Below are 20,066 nucleotides of genomic sequence, written 5' to 3' on the forward strand. Positions count from 1 at the left end.
CTATGACATTCGCGAACATCCACTTGCAGAAAACATCCTGTGTTGGTTTAACATGAATTAGTAAAGGTTAATTAGGTATGCCAAACACGTTAATTAATGAAAGAAGAGTAGTCAAAACACTGTCATTTCGAATTCCTGCCCAGGACATCACACCCCTACACGCTAATGTCGGTGAGAAAACTTCTCATCAAAGTAAAGACACAGTCAAGACACTGACTTTTCGGTATGAACTCTCGGTATGTAGCTATAATTATCAGTTTATTACATTGCTGAAGATACATTTTGATTCAAACCCAATGAAATGAGCAAAACTATCCGTTTCTGGACATTTGAGATCTGCCTAGATATGCACGTTTCGTTTTATTATTCTGCAATCCATTTTTAGTATTACCCGCTGGCCCGGCCCGGCCCGGCCCGACTTTTCTTGGCCCGACTTTTAGGCAATCCCCCAAGGCTCGCTAAATACAATGTTTATTCCTAATGCAGGATATTTACCATCCCTAAACACACTCGCGTGATAACCTCTTTTGATCTGTACGAACAGGTGATACATATTAAAGGTGACTGAAATAGCCACCTGTTTCAAAACGATACATATTCATATATTATAGTACCAAAAGAACATTCATATTTAATATTGTAAAAGCATTTTCCTCCACTGGTTATGTTTAAGTGTTGTTACGATAATAATAACTCAATTAAAGACAATGAAAATACTTGGCCTTATGTTTCCTGTCATTCATGTTTAATTTACCATGTGCATGTTAACTTTTCACAATTGGTATGCTAGCTAGATTAAGTTTAGACAGCATTACAACAATACTTTAGTACCCATGTTTCCATCTGTTAATAATAAAGTATGTAATTGGCTGAAATCAAGATTCAAGGTCATTATTTAAAGCAGAAGCAGTATTTTATTCAGGTGTCTACTTTAAACGCAATTGGTACTAATAAACGGACAGCATATCAACTCACACATAGCACTTGTTACTTATACCTACATTGGCACCAGACATTGGAGCAGGCCTCCGTTCAATAGGCCGAGGAGTTTTCTGAGATGCTTTCTCGGCTCTCTCCGTGGACGTTCGGGTGCTAACGAACCCTGTGTCAACTTCCGCCGGCAGGGGCGCGGTTTTCAAAATGGCGTTGCAGACTGATTTAAGTAATGTTGAACTGTTAAACATTGTGTATGTAAAGTATTATTGTTAATAATAAAGATAAACTAATTTGTATCTGTTATATCTTCTTATCCACAAGTTCCCACCGAACAGTTAGGTTAGGTTATTTGTTGTTTAACGCCGCACTCAGGACTATTCAAGCTAAATGACGGCGGTCTGTAAATAATCGAGTCTGGACCAGACAATCCAGTGATTGACATAATGAGCATCGATCCACGCAATTGGGATACGGTGACATGCATCAACCAAGTCAGCGAGTCTGACCACCCGATCCCGTTAGTCGCCTCTTACAACAAGCATAGTCGTCTTTTACGGCAAGTAAGGGTTGCTGAAGACCTATTCTACGCCAATCTTCACGGATCCCACCGAACAGTGATTGCGTATCATATGACTTGACAAAATATCTTATTCCCTTAGCAATCCATATTTATTTAATTTCAGTATGTTCTGGACAGTTATCAAGGTGAATAAATTAAATACATCGGATGAGACATATCACGATGTTGTCAAAACGGCAGGAAAAACGTCTCATAAATCACGTCAAAATAATTTATTACCCATGGGGGTTACAAATAACCGAGTTATTAAATAACGTATGTGTACTGGTGCAATATCGTTCACACACTCTGGATTATGTTTGTGTCATCCGGACGGCATTGTTGGCGTAATTCCAATCTTATTGTGACACTAGAAATGACGTCATAGCTGAAGACGTCATTCAACGGGAGTCAACAAACAAAACAACAAACCAATACACCAACAAATTACAATGTTTTAGATTTATTTAAGAAAAGACAAACACCTATGAAAATGTATGAATTTACCTGTTTCTAAATGCAGCTAAAACAATTGGGTTTTACAAGTCTTCCCATAAATGTAATCACTAATGTGTAGGCATTAAACTTTACCATTGAGTGCATGTATCTGTAACAAGTTCTTCCATGTCAAAATGTAATGTTCACGGCCCCGCATTTGTCCAAATGCCCCATTTTTGTCCCTACTCTTCAGTATGCGCCGAGGCGGCGCTAGAAAGCTAGCACAGCATGCGTTTCATTGACTTGGAAATATTCGGAGACACTCGCTAGCGCATCGGCACCCAACGGCTTATTGAACGCACCTACGGTCTAACTTCACTAGCTTTAAAACAGGTAGGTGGGGGAAATGGTGCACATGTGTTCAAGGTTACTGCACTGCGACATGTATGATGCGTGTGTGCCATTCTATAGTACTAACTCACTGAGATACCCAACTCACACACAGTATACTGACTGACACAGTATACTAAACAATCCTTGATTACCCCACTAAAGCCGAGCTACAGGAAAGGTTACAAGAACAATCTTTTCACTTCTGGTATGTCACGACCAGGAATCGAACCACTGACCTTCCTCTCTCTCCAGGCAGGCACTCTATCCACGGTCAGCTTTGAATAGGAAAATCCAAGGCATCTGGAGCAAAGTTGTATTTTCTTCCAGTTTTATGCCATCACTTGAGCCTTGGTACTTGCATGTTGTTTGAGGTTGTAGTACGCATGCCTTTGCCTGAACCAAAGGTAATGGCATCAGGTTGAATATGCATGATGGTGTTCATAATTTCTGAGGCCTTGAGGAAAATGCGCTGAACGGGCTGCTTCTGTTTTTGCAAGAAGTTGCAAATGCTTTCTCGAATAAGTCTGACATAATAGTTTTTAGAAACGGTGGTTACTTACGCAGTGTAGAAAGTGACTGTATTCAGGAGTTGAAATGAAAACTGTAACCTATCATAAATATCTAGGTATTATTTTCTCAGAGATTAGTGTGGTCAAGCGCTTGTGAAACCCTATCTATTCAACCCAGAAAGGCTAGCATGCCAAATCGCGTGGTCAGAAAGGGGAAAACAAAAAGTTTTAGAAAATAATGAAAGAAATATGCAGTGCAATCCAAAAATACCATGTACAGGATATTTTTTAATAATAATATTCACGAAAAAAAAATCTTTTCTAAAAATGCAAATTAACGTATTAATTTATCCCAAGGTTGTAACCCTGATCACGTGGTGGGTATTTGGAAGGAACGACGCCGAGAATGAGGCCGTGTGTATTACATTGTTGAATTCAACTGCCAAGGAAGATTGTTGAGGCATTGACATTATGACAGATGTTCGTCATGGATGGAAAGAAAAATGTTCATGAGAGAAACATTGTTGCTTTGAGCTGCGAGACAAAACACGTGTTAATGCCGAAGTAGCCAGCGACCTGAATGTAAGCTTGATGAAAATAATGTTGAAACCCATTTTTACGTACATGACAGAATTAATGTGAACAAATATTTATCCGAACATCGTTTCGAAGTCTGTGAGGCTGTCCGTATTTTAATATTTTTATCGTCATTCCGACGTGAAATAATATAATGTCTTCATGTCTCAATTTTGCTAAAAGCAGAGTCCATTGTACGATTCCCACTATATTATAGGAATGTGTTTATGAATCACTAATAGATATGATACCAGGTGTTCGCGAAATAAGCGTTCTCCTACCCTCACGATGGCACCCGTCACAAACACACACAAACATGATAATGTAAGGCAGATACTTAAAATAATTTAACATCACTACTCCCAGGAAAAGTACACTAGAATTCACTCTGTATGAAAACACTTCATCGAATACGGAAATAGTTCGTGAATTATGGACTTCATTTTTATTATCCACGTATTATACATATATACTACTCAAAAGAAGTTAAGGAACACAATCTTACAATTCTTACATGTGACTATCGAGTTAATCTGTCATGGCATGAGAGATTAGCTGTAGCCATTTGAAAGAATCGGATGTTCCTTAACCATTTTTGAGTAGTATATAATGATCATACTCTTTCTCGGAAGAATAGCTTACATTTTAAAACGTTTTTCATGTCACTAGGGAAGTGCCAAGTCAGGACTGAGAAATTGCAAATAACATGTGAACTGACTGAACATAATAGATTTGCAAGTTGGACTCATTAACACATTAACTTTGTGGCTTCTGAGGTCTGTTCTGGGGAGCATATGTTACCGTTCAGCTTCCCTCAATGCCTGCCCTGTTTCCATATGGCCATTCAAGGTGTGAGTCTGGTACATAGTATTGCCCATGAGGGTGGGCTTAACTTCCTTAAAGAACTCTCCATCAATGAAGTAAGGATTCTCATCATCATCATTCCCAACAACATTGGACTCATCCTTGCCCATGAAGCCAGTGTGTCCCATGAGGTTGGTCCTACAACGTGTACGAGGAGATGGAGGTCTGTAGCCAGGTAAGCCTGCTGGACTAGGCATTTGGTAACCAAACTGAGGAGGAGCCATTCCCTGAGGAGGGGGGTAAGGTGGATGGTGGGTTGAGGCCATGTTAGGTCCAGGTGTAGACAGACTGAAGTAGTTGTACTTCTGGCTCAAGTTAAGTTGGGACTGTAAACGTGAATTGTTCTTTGCTGGAAAAACATGTCGCATAGGAGGCCGATATAGAAAAATTATGAGAAGTATTTCAGTCTAGTTTGTTTGTTCTTTTACGCCACACTCAGCAATATTCCAGCTATATAATGGCAACCTGTAAGTAATCGCTTCTGAATCAGACAATCCAGTGACCAATATTGTGAGCAACAATCCATGCACACAAACAACTGAGTCACCTAATTTGACCACCCAAGTCAACCAGCATTGGTTGCTGGGGACCTTTTCTAACCCGGAATCCCCATGGGTTTCAGTCTAGCAAAGACATCTGACCGGTAAATATCTGCAAGGTTCAGAGAGTGACTGACTAGGTGTTAGCCTGCCTCACCAAGGTAAACCAGCAGTGAAGATCATGAGCAACAGTCTACATCAATAGTGCATTGACTACACAAGAAGCACAGGATACTGCTTACCTATAATACTTGTTAGCAAAGCATTATGTCTTAAGTCCCTCTTAAGTGGACAGTGAGAGAGACATTGTGAGACATTACATACAAATAAACACGAAACTTTTGAAACATGTAATATGCTGTAACAATTAGTCAAAGAGCCACACCAAATGAGAGGGAATTATCCCAACACAACTGTAAGCTTCACCTTAAGCTGTGTGATGACTTCTCTGGTCTCTCTCAGGGCCCCCACAAGCTGACTGTTGGACTTGACCAGCTCCTCATTGCGGGCAAGCACAATCTTGACCAAGGACTCTTGGGAGTAGGCCAGGGAACGGATTTTGGCATCCATGTGCTCTGGGCTTGGTCTGATGTGACGGCCAGCCTGTCCAAGAGTATGAAACATTGTACGTTGTTAACTCACCAACTGAATTCTTAGGATTTTAGGATTCCAAGGTAGTCAAACATGACCGCTATGGAGGAGGCTCAATCATAATTTAGGATAGGATCAGTAGAGGTGGAAGAACCGATCTCCATGTCCTACAGCGGAGCACAATGACAGGTGTGCGCTTCAGGGATGATATTTTGGATGTGTAAGTGAGACTGTATGCTGGAGCAATCGGACTGGACTTCCTCCTCATGGACGTCAATGCATGATCTCATCGTGCCAGTGTCGTTAATGCCATCTTAGAGCAGCAAACCATTTTGACAAGTGATCTGACTGACTGCAATACTGTACGACACATGAATAAAAAAACGTCAATAGCTTACCTTCCACTCATCATTCTCAAAATAAGTCGACGTAGCTCTCTTCTCAAACATGATGCTTTCTTCCTCAGAATCGTCATCTTCTTCTTCTTTCTCCTCTGTCACAGGGACGTCCTGGCTTTTGGACACAATTGCCGAGTTGTTGGTATTCTTGGCTTGGGATACTAGCAGTACATCAGTTCCTCTTTTAGACAATTCTTCAGGTGACAGATAAACTGTTTTAATCAAGGGTGCAGCAAAATGGTCACAGTGAGTTTGGTTTATTAAGAATCTTAGAATATCAAATGACACAAATACACTATATGTATTAATCTTTGGTTGAACAAGAATAACACCATTCTATACGACTGAGAAAATGTTAAACAGCTATGAAAAATGATCATCCAGAAGGTTTAGATTTAATTACTTTGGTTCAGTGGGTAAGAGGTAGCACCCTAACACAAAGTCTTACCAGATTCCGTTGCCCTGACCAGCTCCTGAACCTCCTCAAACTTCTTCTTGAACTGTCTGGCCAGCTCCTCTGTCTGAAACACAAGACTCACTCACATGAGATGACGACATACACAGTCCATCCTAAACAAGAACCAGGAGATGACATATCTTCTCCATTCTGGTGCAATTCAGAAATGGAGTTTGGCTACTTATACCCCACTTTTGGTACATTGCCATTGGTTACCTTCAGTTCTGTGAAGAAAAAAAACATTGTTGTTCTGTATTTTTCAGTATCCCAAATTATCAAAAGGCACCAGTTTACAACTATACTGGTCTGTAAAGCACGTTTCATCTGGAAATATCCAACGGTTTGGGAGTTCTGCACCGGAAATGAGCACTACTCTCGTGAGTAGTGTCGTGAAAAAAAAATAAGCTCCCAAATCTTCAAACAGCAGCAGTACACCACTAGACTGACCTGCATAGCAAGTTTCGACAAGAAATATTCAACACTTTAGGAATTCAGCTGAAGAAAAGGAAAACAGATGGATGACAGATGGACAGACATGTTGATCGTTATATCCCCTAGTTTTTTTCATAACGGGAGATGGAAAACAATGGATGTACAAGAAATAATTGTCTATAGGGCTTTTCATACAAACCCATCATAGTATATTCTAGCGGGAGCCCAGGACGTTTGTCACAGACAGGATTTGTTTTCCATTACTTCAAAACGTGCATTACTTTCCGGAAGAGCCAAACAATATAATCCAATTTGTGCAGCATACAAATTAATTTTGTTGGTAAATCCTAAGGATAGATCATCCCTCCACCCCCAAAAGCTTAAATTCTTTCTTAACTGAAATATAGATGCAAATTGACGTCTCAAAAAGTAATGCTGCCAAAGACATGTCTGTTATTTCAGTGGTGACTGACCTTGAACCTGAGGGCAAATTGTTCAACCTTGGCCTCGTTCTCAGCATAGTCTTGAGCAGTCCAGCACCAGGCTGTCTCTGACGTTGACATGGGAGACAGGGTCATATTGCCAGCTATCAGATGATTACATGCTACTTTGTGTACTTGATCTCGCCTCATCAGCAATCGGTATTTATCTACAAGGACAGAAAACAAAATGGAAAACATATATAAAAGTTTTATCATTTTATTGATCTAAAAACATTGTTGAGACAGAAGAACTGAACAACACATTTTCAAAGAGTCTACTGTTGTTTAATATTACAGTACTAGTTTCAGTGGAACAGTAGACTAAACTTGGAACCCTGCCCTCATCAAGCTTATGCCAAGCATGTTTATCATATCAAAAGGTTCTCTGTTGGTTGTTTCAAACAATATGATGGTGGCCTGTAAGAGTCTAAACTAGATGAAATATGCCAATACCCGAGATGCCAGACTCAGTATCTTGTTTGAGGATCTTCATGTCTCCCACAGCTCTCTCCTTCCACTGGTTGGAATCCCGCACAAATCGGAACAGCTTCGATCTCTGGCAGTACACCACCTCCCAACCTTCTTCCCCTGCAAGGACATTTACATCTATATCACATATGCAGACAAGCTATGCCAAAAACAAAACAATAACTCACACAAAAAAAGACATTATATGAAAAGGAAAGTACAATTTGGCCTTGAACTCACCTGTTTTGACTTCAACTAGTTCTGGAAGGTCAATGATGGGCTTAAAGTCAATGTCATCACTCTGCACAACCTCATCATCATCAACATTGGTCCTGTTGCCTCCTGGGGAAGTCCCAAAGATCTGCTGACCTGCTCCTGACCACTGGAATGGTCGGTTCTCATCTGCCAGAGAAAACATAGAATGTCAGGCCAAGCGCTATGCTCAATAACCTGGGAACCTTCGCTAAGATTCCAAACAAAGGGCATCTGGCAAGCAAAATGGAGAAAGAACTTATTTTGTTCAAAATTGTGATATTGTTTTTAAGGTACCATTCTTCTTCAATTTTGAGGTTTTTTAACATTGTATATCAACATTGCATTTAATACTGTGAACTAAGCATTAAGCCTCTTCCTCGTTATTGATCCTGCTATGAGTGAAATACATTTGACCAAGTGATCACATTAGAATCTAGATGTAACTATATATTGACATCAATTAAGAGCATCCTAATTCCAATTTGGGAAATTTATACATTTGCTTCAGACGTAGGGCAGAATAATGCTGGGAATTACATTTGTGGTTGAAGAGGCTGCAAACAATTCTAGGACTGATGATGGTAACTGTCTACTTGCCTTTCTTGAAAGCATAACCAACTGCATCTCCCTGTGCAGCTAGTGTAGAAAAGGACATGCCTGAAGCCTGACCGAACATGCAGAATCCTTCACTGGCACCAGTACTGCCTGCAACACCTGATGGTCAATAAGTCATTAATGCAAACATCATTGCCTTTGGTGTTTGGACCATGACAATCCAGTGATTGATTTTGTGAGCAACAATCAATGCAGTTAACACCAAGTCAAAGAATATGACCACCCAGTCCGTAAAGTTGCCTCTTATGACCAGCATAGATTGCTGGGGAATTCCAACCAGTAGTCACCACAGGGATATTTGTGAATTAAAGGAACATAAAATAGGAGCATGTAACATAGAAGCTCTTCCCTGTCACCATCCAATTACTCTCATTACTTACTGCCCCCAAATCCTATCTTGTATCAGTTTCACAACGGTTGGCTATTCAGTGTTAGAATTAAACGGGGACCCTGGGGTCTCTATTTAGTTTTATATTAACATGATGGTTATGATAAGGACCCACTGACTTGCATGCTTAATTCTGACACTTATATTGATACCTCAACAAAGCTCCAGACGACTATCAAGACTGATTACTTCATGGAAGTGTAAATACTATAAACCAAAATCACTTACTACCAGCACTGCTTGAAACTTGAACTGAAGCTATTGTTGGTGCAGGACTTGTCTCCTCAGATTTTGCTGTAATGATAAACGAACCTAAATAAACTTTGGAATAAAGACATTACATTGACCAATGTGAGATTTCAGAAAAAAAGAAGCTAGCCATTACAATTATTTTATATTCTTGTTAGAGAACCATAGTTTCGTCCTTTTAGACATAACCTCATGAAGACTGTTAATAATACTCACATTTGGCTTTGACCTTGCTGGGCACGCTGACTTTACTGGGGTCATAGTCCTCACAGCCAATACAGCCTGGACAAGGGGGTTTGTTTTCATAGAGGTAGAAGGACTCGGGCAACAGGTACTTCCTGGCTCTGGCCTTCTGTTCCTCAGTAGCCTCCTCCACATACAGGAACTCCACACCTGAAGTATCTAAAGGACACAGAACCAAGTGTCAGAAACAAGGAAGTAGAGCGGGCATCTCATGGGTAAAGTGCCTTTTATAAATCAGTGGGTGAAATCAGTTTTTCAGAACTGTAGGGTCAAAAATGAACAATGGTGGGTTTTTTTCCTTTTTCACAAAAAGTCCAAAGGTTACTTCTCCTCCTATATAAACGTACCTTGATGTCTATTTCATGACTAAATTAGTTTGATGTTGCTGGGTTTTTTCTGAATGTAACATTAATCAAAATAAAATAGCAACAATCCGTAAAAACTTGGGACAATTCATAATCCAATAAACAACCTCACACAGTGCCACTCCTGGAGGGGCATATCTTAGAAAAGTAAAATGTGGAGGCAGGTGCCACAACTTCGAAACATCACATTTAATATGTAGTATAGGTGTAAGCACCAGACCTACTGGCCTGGTTCCCACAGTGGGAACCACTACACCAACACCCGAGTAGTTTTCTACATGCAGCCGGCAAACTGCACAGGGCGAGTGTATAGCATCAGTAATTATCAGATTCTAATCCTGTTGAGAAAAGATGCAAAAGTCCAAAAGCATAAATTATCATGCTTTGCTATATACACTGATCCAGCATTAAAGACACAATTCAAATAATCCCCATAATATATTTCCATATTTCATAAAGAGGGCTAGGTTTGTGCTCAAAAGTTGATATTGTTGTAATAACAATATTGTGTTTTTAATGCTGGCTATACACTTATATTGATACCTCAACAAAGTTCCAGACGACTATCAAGACTGATTACTTCATGGAAGTGTAAATAATATAAACCAAAACCACTTACTACCAGCACTGCTTGAAACTTGAACTGAACCTATTGTTGGTGCAGAACTTGTCTCCTCAGATTTTGCTGTAATGATAAACGAACCTAAATAAACTTTGGAATAAAGACATTACATTGACCAATGTGAGATTTCAGAAAAAAAGAAGCTAGCCATTACACTTATTTTATATTCTTGTTAGAGAACCATAGTTTCGTCCTTTTAGACATAACCTCGTGAAGATTGTTAATAAAACTCACATTTGGCTTTGACCTTGCTGGGCACGCTGACTTTACTGGGGTCATAGTCCTCACAGCCAATACAGCCTGGACAAGGGGGTTTGTTTTCATAGAGGTAGAAGGACTCGGGTAACTGGTACTTCCTGGCTCTGGCCTTCTGTTCCTCTGTAGCCTCCTCCACATACAGGAACTCCACACCTGGAGTGTCTAAGGGACACAGAACCAAGCGTCAGAAACAAGAGTCATAGGGCTCACAGCCACTTCGCACTACTACAAGATCTACTGTCAAACTTCACTACTTCACTACCGGTTGTAATGTGTTCCAAATTCGTTCATTATTATCCAACTATATAACAAATATTACTAGAAACTAACATATCTTTCAATTTTGGAAATTCAAGTTATTTCCAAGTACCCCCGAGTCTAATGTACTTGCAAACACATATGGTTTATGTTGTGGGTTAAGGTCAAGCATAGACAATTAAGTTTATATAATCAGTTTTAGGCCATTGACACCTACTTTAAGTCACAAACTTGTTAAGCACTTGCGTTTTCATGGTCCTTATATCAGTTATGACCTGCTGCCTTTTCCTGAAGTGGGTGACCCCAAAAGATCAAGGTAACAGTGAAGATCCCAAAGAGAAGTCAAATATAGTGTATAATTTCCTGAGTAAATCAGGTACAAATGTTTGGCTGTGAAAACAGCACCTAAAGGTTTTGATATTATAAAAAGAGGTATATATTTTTCTTGTAAAATACTAGTAGTTATCAATATGCCTTTTGATGTTTTGTTCCTTCTACCTCCCACATTTAGCTGACACGCTGTGATATAATTGGAATACTGTTAAAAGAGGCGTTAAACCCAACAAACTGACTCACTCCTTCTGCAGATCATCAGCCTGTATGCAAATATCATAAACTTTATCGGGGTGGTCGGGTAGCCTAGTAGTTAAAGCGTTAGCTTGTCACGCCGAAGACCCGGGTTCGATTCCCGACATGGGTACATTGTGTGAAGCCCATTTCTGGTGTCCCCGTCGTGATATTGCTGGAATATTGCTAAAAGCGGCGTAAAATCATACTCACTCACTCACTCATTCACTCATAAACTTTATCATAAATAAATTAAGTTTCTTTATGACATACATGAATGTCAGCTATGGTGTTGTTTGAAGCCATCATACACTTGAAGTTTCTTTACCTTCTCAGATTCAGTGAGGATGAGACGAACATAAAACCTCTCGCCACAACCGAGTTCTGACAAGAACAAATCTACAAAGTCTGCTGCAACCACGTCATCACCCATGAGCTGGAACTCAAGCCCGGGTGATGGGAAGTCGTGGGTTTGGTATGCTAAGGACTTCTCAGAAGAGGAGGGCAAAGGTGGAACAACTGGCTGTCAGGTTTAAGAACAAGGAGATAACTGACAAGTTCAAAAAGGAGTTTGATGCTGTCAAGGCTGATGGAGAAAAGTGTGTTTCTGTGGATGCTACAGGAGACGTGTAGATTGACGGTTAGCCTACCATAATCAGTTATTGTCGCATAGGTAATAATCTAAGTTTTAGCTGGACAAATCCGTCGACGGATAGACAATTAGGCCGTTTTAATCTATGAACTATGTAGCCATGGCAATGCGAAAAACACTGTTCGTTATGAGCTAGGGACAAGGGGACAAGGGTGTTACAGCCTTGTCAGTTATGAGGATGCATTCTCGTGACGGACTACTCGAATTGGTACATGACCCGCTCAGTCTGTTCAGTCTCAGTTCCTGCAATCTGTGCTTGAAAACGGGTTCTTGAGCTCAAAACGGCCATTGTTGATTATTCCCACTCTTTTCACCCAAGAGTTTTTTGACAATTTGTCTGCAAAGACGTCAGAGAATGTTGGATCGAGCCCCTAATCTCTGTTTGTCCTTATATTATCACAATATCATTTTTCCGTACAGACACAATACAATCGCTTGTACATGATGTTGCCACATGTAGTTTAAATGTCTGTGTATTGTTAATACTAAGGGACCGACCATTTGATATTCTATTCCCACTTATATTTGATGTAATATAACAAAATATCGTATATACTGTTGAGGACAGATACATCCGTATCCGTTGATATTGTCAACATATACAAGTACTTTATTGAAAGGTGTCCATACTTACAGTAAGCAGTGCATGTCTCTCCAAACGTTGCCATTGATTCTGTCAAAGGTCGGAGGCCCGTTTGTGAAAATGTGATTGAGGACTTTTGGCGGATACGTTGTGGTAATTGTGTGGCACTGTTTGCAATTATCTTGGCTTCTATTTTCTTCTTCAATGAGAGGACTTCAGTAGGACAACACAGTTCAAGACAGCTCTGGATAAAATGAAGCAAAGTTTCACATGTAGAATCTTCATGTTGAAGTAACTTCAGAAGAGACGCATTTGAGGCCTTCTCTGCTTCTTTGCACTTTTCTAATTCCAGTAATACCTCATTTTCTCTCTGGTCTAAAACACTCCTTAGATGCCCAAATGTATGTTTTATCTCTTCTTTAAGATCTTGAGCATTACACTCAATATCCAATTCAAGACCATCAACTTTGCCTTCCAAATGTTTGACAAGACTAAGCCTTTCTGAAACATGCTTAATACCTTCCTTGAGAGTGTTCCAAGACATGGCTTGAATGCCATCGTTGTTGTTGGTGCATAAAACCGCCCCAGCGTCGTTTTGGGTGGTTGACAACAACACCTGTTTTGTTGTTACAACATCCTTAGTTTCGCCAACATCATTCCTCTTGAAGTCCTCCTGACAAATGCCACACCGTATAGTATCAGTGTTGTCAGCATCCTGGCATGTCTGACACACTGAATGTAGACAAGGAAGTAGGTATGGATCGGGCCCACCGAACGTGTAGGGAGTTTCACACACTCCACATTGATGCAGTGTCGTATTCCTGGACGTAGTTTCTTTTAAGACGTATCTGCAAACAAATGAGTTTTCATATTTAATCGGCTTGAACCTATCTCAGGTGCTGCCATTTCTATTTTGATATCCCTTAGGGTCTCCAATTAAAGTAGCTAGCATGACTGATGTCAATGCGGCATCTACTCGCCCGTTGAGGACACATATTTTTAATAAACATGCAACTGTCATGCACATTGAGTAATAACATCACAAGTCGACAGGAGTATGTGGCCAGACCCCCAAACTGCCGACATACCCCTCCCCACAGTAGAACAAAGCAAACTTAAGTTTTCCTATTATTGTATCCAACAGACTAGAAAATGGTGGTCGTGGTCAAATGTTTTGGTGGCAGATACTGTTTTAGGGTCAAAATGCACTTTTCTGTTGTAAAAATAGAGAAAATCAAATAAGTCCCCCCCCCCCCCAAAAAAAAAGGTAGTGTTTGCTTTGAATCATTTACGTGATAGTTTAAACATATTAGACTTGAATTAGTATTATGTTTTTAATATTAGCCTCTCACAAATTGAGTTATTAGTAAAAAGTAGTTTTAGTATAAGTAGTTTTCATTTTCCATTTATTGGAAAAAGAACCGTTATGAATTATCAGTATTATCAACCAAGCCATTTGATATCTCAAAACGAGCCGACACGACTTACGATGAGATGGCAATGTTCATATTCCACATAACTTTAATGATTTTTGAAAAAACATTGGTAATAAGTTATCCCACCCCTATTTTGTCAAAATTGCATATTTCTATTCACATTGTTAATTTCCTTTATAATAGATTTATACAACACATACCTATAACCGTTTACAAATACCTTTTTTATATAGGATATTATTAAAGGTTTGCCTAAAATCAAAGATTATGTAAACCACCGAGGAGGCACATTTGGTCAATGTCACTTTGAAGGTCAAGTTCTAAATTAATACATAAATAGTATTTTTAAAATGCTGCAAATGCACATACAACTATCATCACTGGTTCTGGGTATGCTTGGTAAATCCCTATAGAATATACGAAGAAACCAACAAAAAATGTGCAAAACGAGATCAAATCAACTGCTTCCCCTCAAAATAGACAAGCAGATGATACTGTGAACTCATAAAGGTGTAAGGAAATAAGGTCAACTTCTTTATTGTGAGGAAAATAACGTTTCAGAGCATAGACTTACTCCTTCATTAGGTGAATTAATGCTATGAAGCAGAGAATATATATATTTTCCTGCAAGAACAACAAAGCCAACAAAATAATAAGATAAAAAAGGTGGAAAGTTAATTGGCGCTGATAGGTGTTTAGCAATGGTAAAATGGAACAGTTAACAGTCTCCGAGCCAATGGCAGAGGCATCTGCAGCGCACGTCCCATTCCCAGAGGATGTATACACCCGATCTCCTGCAACTGTAGCAACCAATATATTGAAGAAACGCTCAGATCCCTCTAGACCAGACTCAAAGAGCATCAGACCTCTGTCAACAGAGTAGAACTGAAATCCGCTATTTCCGAACACATCATCAAGAACCAAAACCATAACATCATGTTGGAAAGCACCAAAGTTCTGTCTACCGACAACAACTGGCCACAAAGAAAATTACAATAAGAAAATCCATCTGGAGACACCAGCCAGCCATAAACCATGACTAAGGAACCTTTCTGCTCAGTGCTTGGGATTTATTGCTTTGATTATTGTCTGTGCTAATTATCCAGCTGGCTTTCATTTTTCCATTTACAATTCTATTGCTATTACCTATCAGTGCTAATTACCCCCTGTCTCTCGTTTGTCCATTGTCCATTGCCTATTTACATATTATATTAGTTGAGATAATGATAAAGATAAGATCTTATGAAACTTATTTAGATTGTAACTTAACGATATAGTGCTTTGGACCCAAGCTTCAATAGCGTAATTGCAGTGAGCTGAGATAATCGAGACTCGGTATTCTCTGTTATTTATTTGTAAGTGAATCGTGGAAGGCAATTGCACGCTGGTAATTGTGATCTAGAAGAACATTGTGAAACGTGATATTCTTATAATGATGTCTGGTTATAAATTCAAAGAAGACAGCTTTCTCGACATTGCTGACACATGTTGAAATGTTGAAGAAGTTGTCAGTTTGGATTGAGCCACCTAGAAATGTCCCTAAACTCGGCACAATGTTTGAAGTGTTTAAAAGTAGAACACTTATTAAATTGCATTCATACAATTGACATCTGCATGTTTTTCTTCACAACTTCAATGTATTTTTTCAGATTTATCTGAAGTGAGGGTTTCTGCAACAAACTGTTTCTGTGCCATCATACAGATCGAGCCAGTGCTATGGACATCAGTTTAAATACAATGTATGTACATTGTGTAATAAAATATTTGCATCTCAAACGATTTCACACTTTTATCTCTCACAGACAATTTTAGCACAATTCTATAAGAGTGTGCAGGGGAAACCATAATCATGCTACACACTTTCAGTTCCTGCCTTATATGCTGGAAAAGTATACTTATCTAAAACTACAATGTTTGAGCATGTACAGTGCAATACTTGGTATAAACTCTATCATTACTGATTCTGATCGGGAACACACTCAAAATAATGAACTCAAACAACGTCACTTCAATCAGTATTTACGCTAACACCAAAGAGTTCGGGATTAACTTTGCAAAGGCAGAATGCAGAAAAGACGAATGTGTTTCTCAGTATGAAAACACATTATTTTTATCTGCTAAATGATGTTGGGTCACACGATCATACTCTTAGTATTGTTATAGCTTAAAGGTAACTCAAATATATTCGAACTCGGCCCATGTGACCGACATGTCAATTATCCTTCATCAGATAAAGCCAACAACGCCATTGGTCCAAAGTTATATTACTATTTTAGTACATTAACAATTCATTTTTTAAAACTGACCTTTGTGAACGAACAAAATATCCTGTGACTTTCTCTAGTATCTGGGAAAAGAAAGACCCCACCATGTTCTTCCTCGTTGGTGAAGGTGAACTCAAGGTGGGAAATAGAAATACTGTAGACTGAACACCTAGTGTCCCTCAGCCTGCAACGCAGTCACTGCAATTTTAACACTTGACCTACATTGGGGCCTCTTATCACCAGACAGGTAATAATGTGCACAGTGTGTTACACAGCTCAGTGCTGCGTGGGGTGGAAACCGACGTCAAAATCAATACGACGCGCATGCCGGTAACCCTTACCTTGTGCAGTGCATTTCTGCCTTTTGTAAACACTTGCCCTACATTGGGGACTCTTATCAGCTGGTAAATACGAACAAAACTAGGTTTGAAATCGATACAGATAATCATTTCCATGCACAGCAAGACCCCAGTGAATATATTAGTCGGACATGTAAGGTTGTGACAACGCTTAGAGATATTACATGCACGATAATGAGCAAGTGAGAAAGTTTGTGAGTAAGAAAGAAAACGTACAATTTTATAAATAACAACTTCTGGTTTATTGCAGATAGCGCGGTTTCGATGTAGATTCTCAATCATTATCAAGCTGGAGTGACAACAACCAATTGATGAGAGGCATATACTAGCATGATATGTTCTGATAAGCAGAGTGGAAGGGGGCACCAGAAATGGGCTTCACACACTGTACCCATGTCTGGAATCAAGGCAATGAAGCACATGCGCGATGAAGCCAGATGTACAGTAAGGATAAGGATTAAACGGATACACAGTTGTTACAAGCTAATTGGATACTAATTATAAAGGATTATTGCTTGATTACAACTTCATAGGCAGACAAGATGGCTGATACCCTTGATATCTGTGCATTTCTTTAGCTTCCGAAGGTTTTCTTTTGGTGAAATGCAGGTTGAGAGGCCAGTGCTTATTGTACGAAAAACAACATATGTATAACTCATTAAGAATGTTAACATAAAGCACAAACTTTAAAAAATAATAATTCCTGTATGTTGGACAAGTCAATTTTATGAAGGGGGGGGGGGGGGGGGGAGTTTAGTATTTCACGGATATTCTTACAATTTCCACGTTGATTATCCGTACCTGTTCTCCCTATACCGATTGACATATCTCTTCTACTTTTGGAAACGATTGCGTTTAGCTACGCTGCCAAGCTACATCTATGGAGAACAACTCACAGACACATCCCAATCAGAATAAAGGTTCGTCAATTATGACATCATCAAGTTGTGTGCCCAAATGACACTGAGGAGCCTAAAAGGTAATTTTATAGGTACAATGATGATAAACTTAGAAAATATTCGTATTATCGCTCATGTAGGTAACGGCCTATAGCCTGAGGTAATTGCCTAACTCTTGTCAGGAGGTGATGACCTCACACCGGCCCTTGCATTCCCACCGCTGCAAATGTCACCCGAGTTGGGGGTGGTCTCAAAATATTGCTGTTATTGTACTTTAATAAGTAACGCGTTGAAGTGGATAGCAATTAAGATATGTAATGCATTATATATGATTGAAAAAGTGATGGAATAGTTAAAGCTATGAAACGGGACGAGTATTGGATGGTTGGGGGCTTTTGAATCAAGAAGAATTGGTTGTTCTACAGATGATTTATTTAGCCAACATCTGACTGAACTGAAGACGTATCTGAGTCTGTTCTATCACCCAAAGGTATGATAACTGGTGAAACAAGGCTGATATCTACGGCGTCACGTTGTCGGTAACGACGTTCTATTTCAAGAACTCGATCTTGGGCCTATTGCAATGCCTCTGATGTGATTCTAGCAAAGTGTTACATAACTCGTATGTTGCTGCGAATTGACAGAGGTCGCTGCCCAGTGTCAAGAACTGGTCGGGACAACTTGTTGACAAACCGGCTTGGAGTATCATGATATGACCAAGTCTTATTTTTCTGTTCACCTCGTTGTACGGACTGGCCATGGGTCAAAGCAAAAAGGTGACCGGTCAGTCAGTCGACAATTACAATATGTTTACTACATTGTGGCCGTGAAACGATCCTTATGCAGTCAAAAGTTTAATATCAAAACTCTGCATAAAAAGCGAGGTGATTTGGCAAAAGAGGCAGACACTTGGAGAAACCTCCAGACCACAGACAGAGATACTTCTAGACCTCTCCAATAGACACTTCCCAGAGTTCTCCAGCAGACTCCCAAGGGTTCAGGTAATGCCAAAGGACGCTGAAACAACGTTACCTACAACTTGCAGTCCTGTGTGCCTTAGCCTTCCGGTAGTGACGATCAATCTCAGCGTGGCGATGCTATATAATAATAAACTCTTATCTCTCCTTGCACTTATGTGTTGCCTCTTTCTTTGTCACCATTTGACATGTGTGCGTTTGAATGATTTGATATGCCACGAACCTTGCAGCTTGCCCAGATAAGCTCAAAAGTGTTAAGCTCGCAATATGTGACTGGTGTGCGTAAGGCAACGTGACCATGTTGTACCACCGGGATATCTGTCTTGTACTTCTACTGGTTTCTTATTCAGGCGAATTTTCTCCAGGAGTTGAACTTTCGTTTCAGATGGTCTGAAGCCGATGTTGCAAGATATCGGATACTCTTGCTTAGTATCCTTTAGGGTACACATGGTTGGCAAGACAATATCTGGTTTCCGAACATAATGATGACTGGCGTTATCCATGACATGACACTGGAGTTCTTAAGACTGCAGTAGCTGATGTTCCAACCAGTCTTTGAACGCATCACCAATCATTTCCTTGTGATACTCGCCAGTCTTCTTTTTCGCCTGGAATACTAGCCAAAATCTACCATAAGCCCCAGATCTGAAAGCTCTGACTGCCATAGTCAGGAATGATGCGGATATAGTTAGACGTCACAGACAGGATGGAATATTTCCACCTGAAGCTGCTCGGTCATCGACACATGCAGTGTATCGAAATCCCTTCTCCTGTAGTGCAATAATTAATGTAGTCCCTGAAACATTAATTGGGTTTTTAATTTCCTCCAGAATTCTACTTCATGTGGGGGATACATTCTGCTGATAAGGCTTGTGTATTAATGTTTCGCAGACTACAATAATTATTGCACTACGGGAGAAGGGATTTTGATGGCAGCCAGTGCTTTCAGATCGTTTACCTTGACGAAACCTGGGAGAATAAGAATCAGTCCACTGACTATATGTTGCTGCTGTCAGATGGACGAAACGGGACCGTGCTACCATCAGGTAAACACAATCATGTCATTGTTGTGCATGCCGGAACCGTGATCTGGGGCTTATGGTAGATGTATGCCTAATCACCTCTTTATCTAAGCTAATATCCTTTTACGTCGCGATTATCTTTTACAGACGACCCCTACCTTTAATTAATCATACCGTAGACTTGCTAGTATGAAAGCCCCCGAGCTTGGGCAGTTCTGTAATACACCCTAAAACGAAAAATGTTTCCCTCTGTCTCACTCAAGTTTAAAGAACTTATATACATTCCTACTACAGACTCGTGCCGTGTACCATGGTCATGGCTATGCACATGTAATCCAGCATGCATCATGGGAGCAGTGATGACAAAACAAATGCAGCGTCATTTTGTTATTTTCTAAGAGACACATCTAGA

General features: G+C 39.8%; 1 protein-coding gene and 1 pseudogene across 1 annotated transcript in view; both read right to left on the reverse strand.

Moving 5' to 3' along the window:
• LOC139448771 (E3 SUMO-protein ligase RanBP2-like) overlaps nucleotides 1–20,066 on the reverse strand; it is a 61,390-nt gene that overhangs the window by 23,240 nt on the left and 18,084 nt on the right. The window lies entirely within an intron of this gene.
• On the reverse strand, nucleotides 1,984–16,532 carry LOC139447054 (E3 SUMO-protein ligase RanBP2-like; annotated as a pseudogene).

The sequence above is a fragment of the Haliotis cracherodii genome, unplaced genomic scaffold (assembly GCF_022045235.1).
Source record: "Haliotis cracherodii isolate W230 unplaced genomic scaffold, xgHalCrac1.p SCAF_7, whole genome shotgun sequence".
NCBI lineage: Eukaryota > Metazoa > Mollusca > Gastropoda > Lepetellida > Haliotidae > Haliotis > Haliotis cracherodii.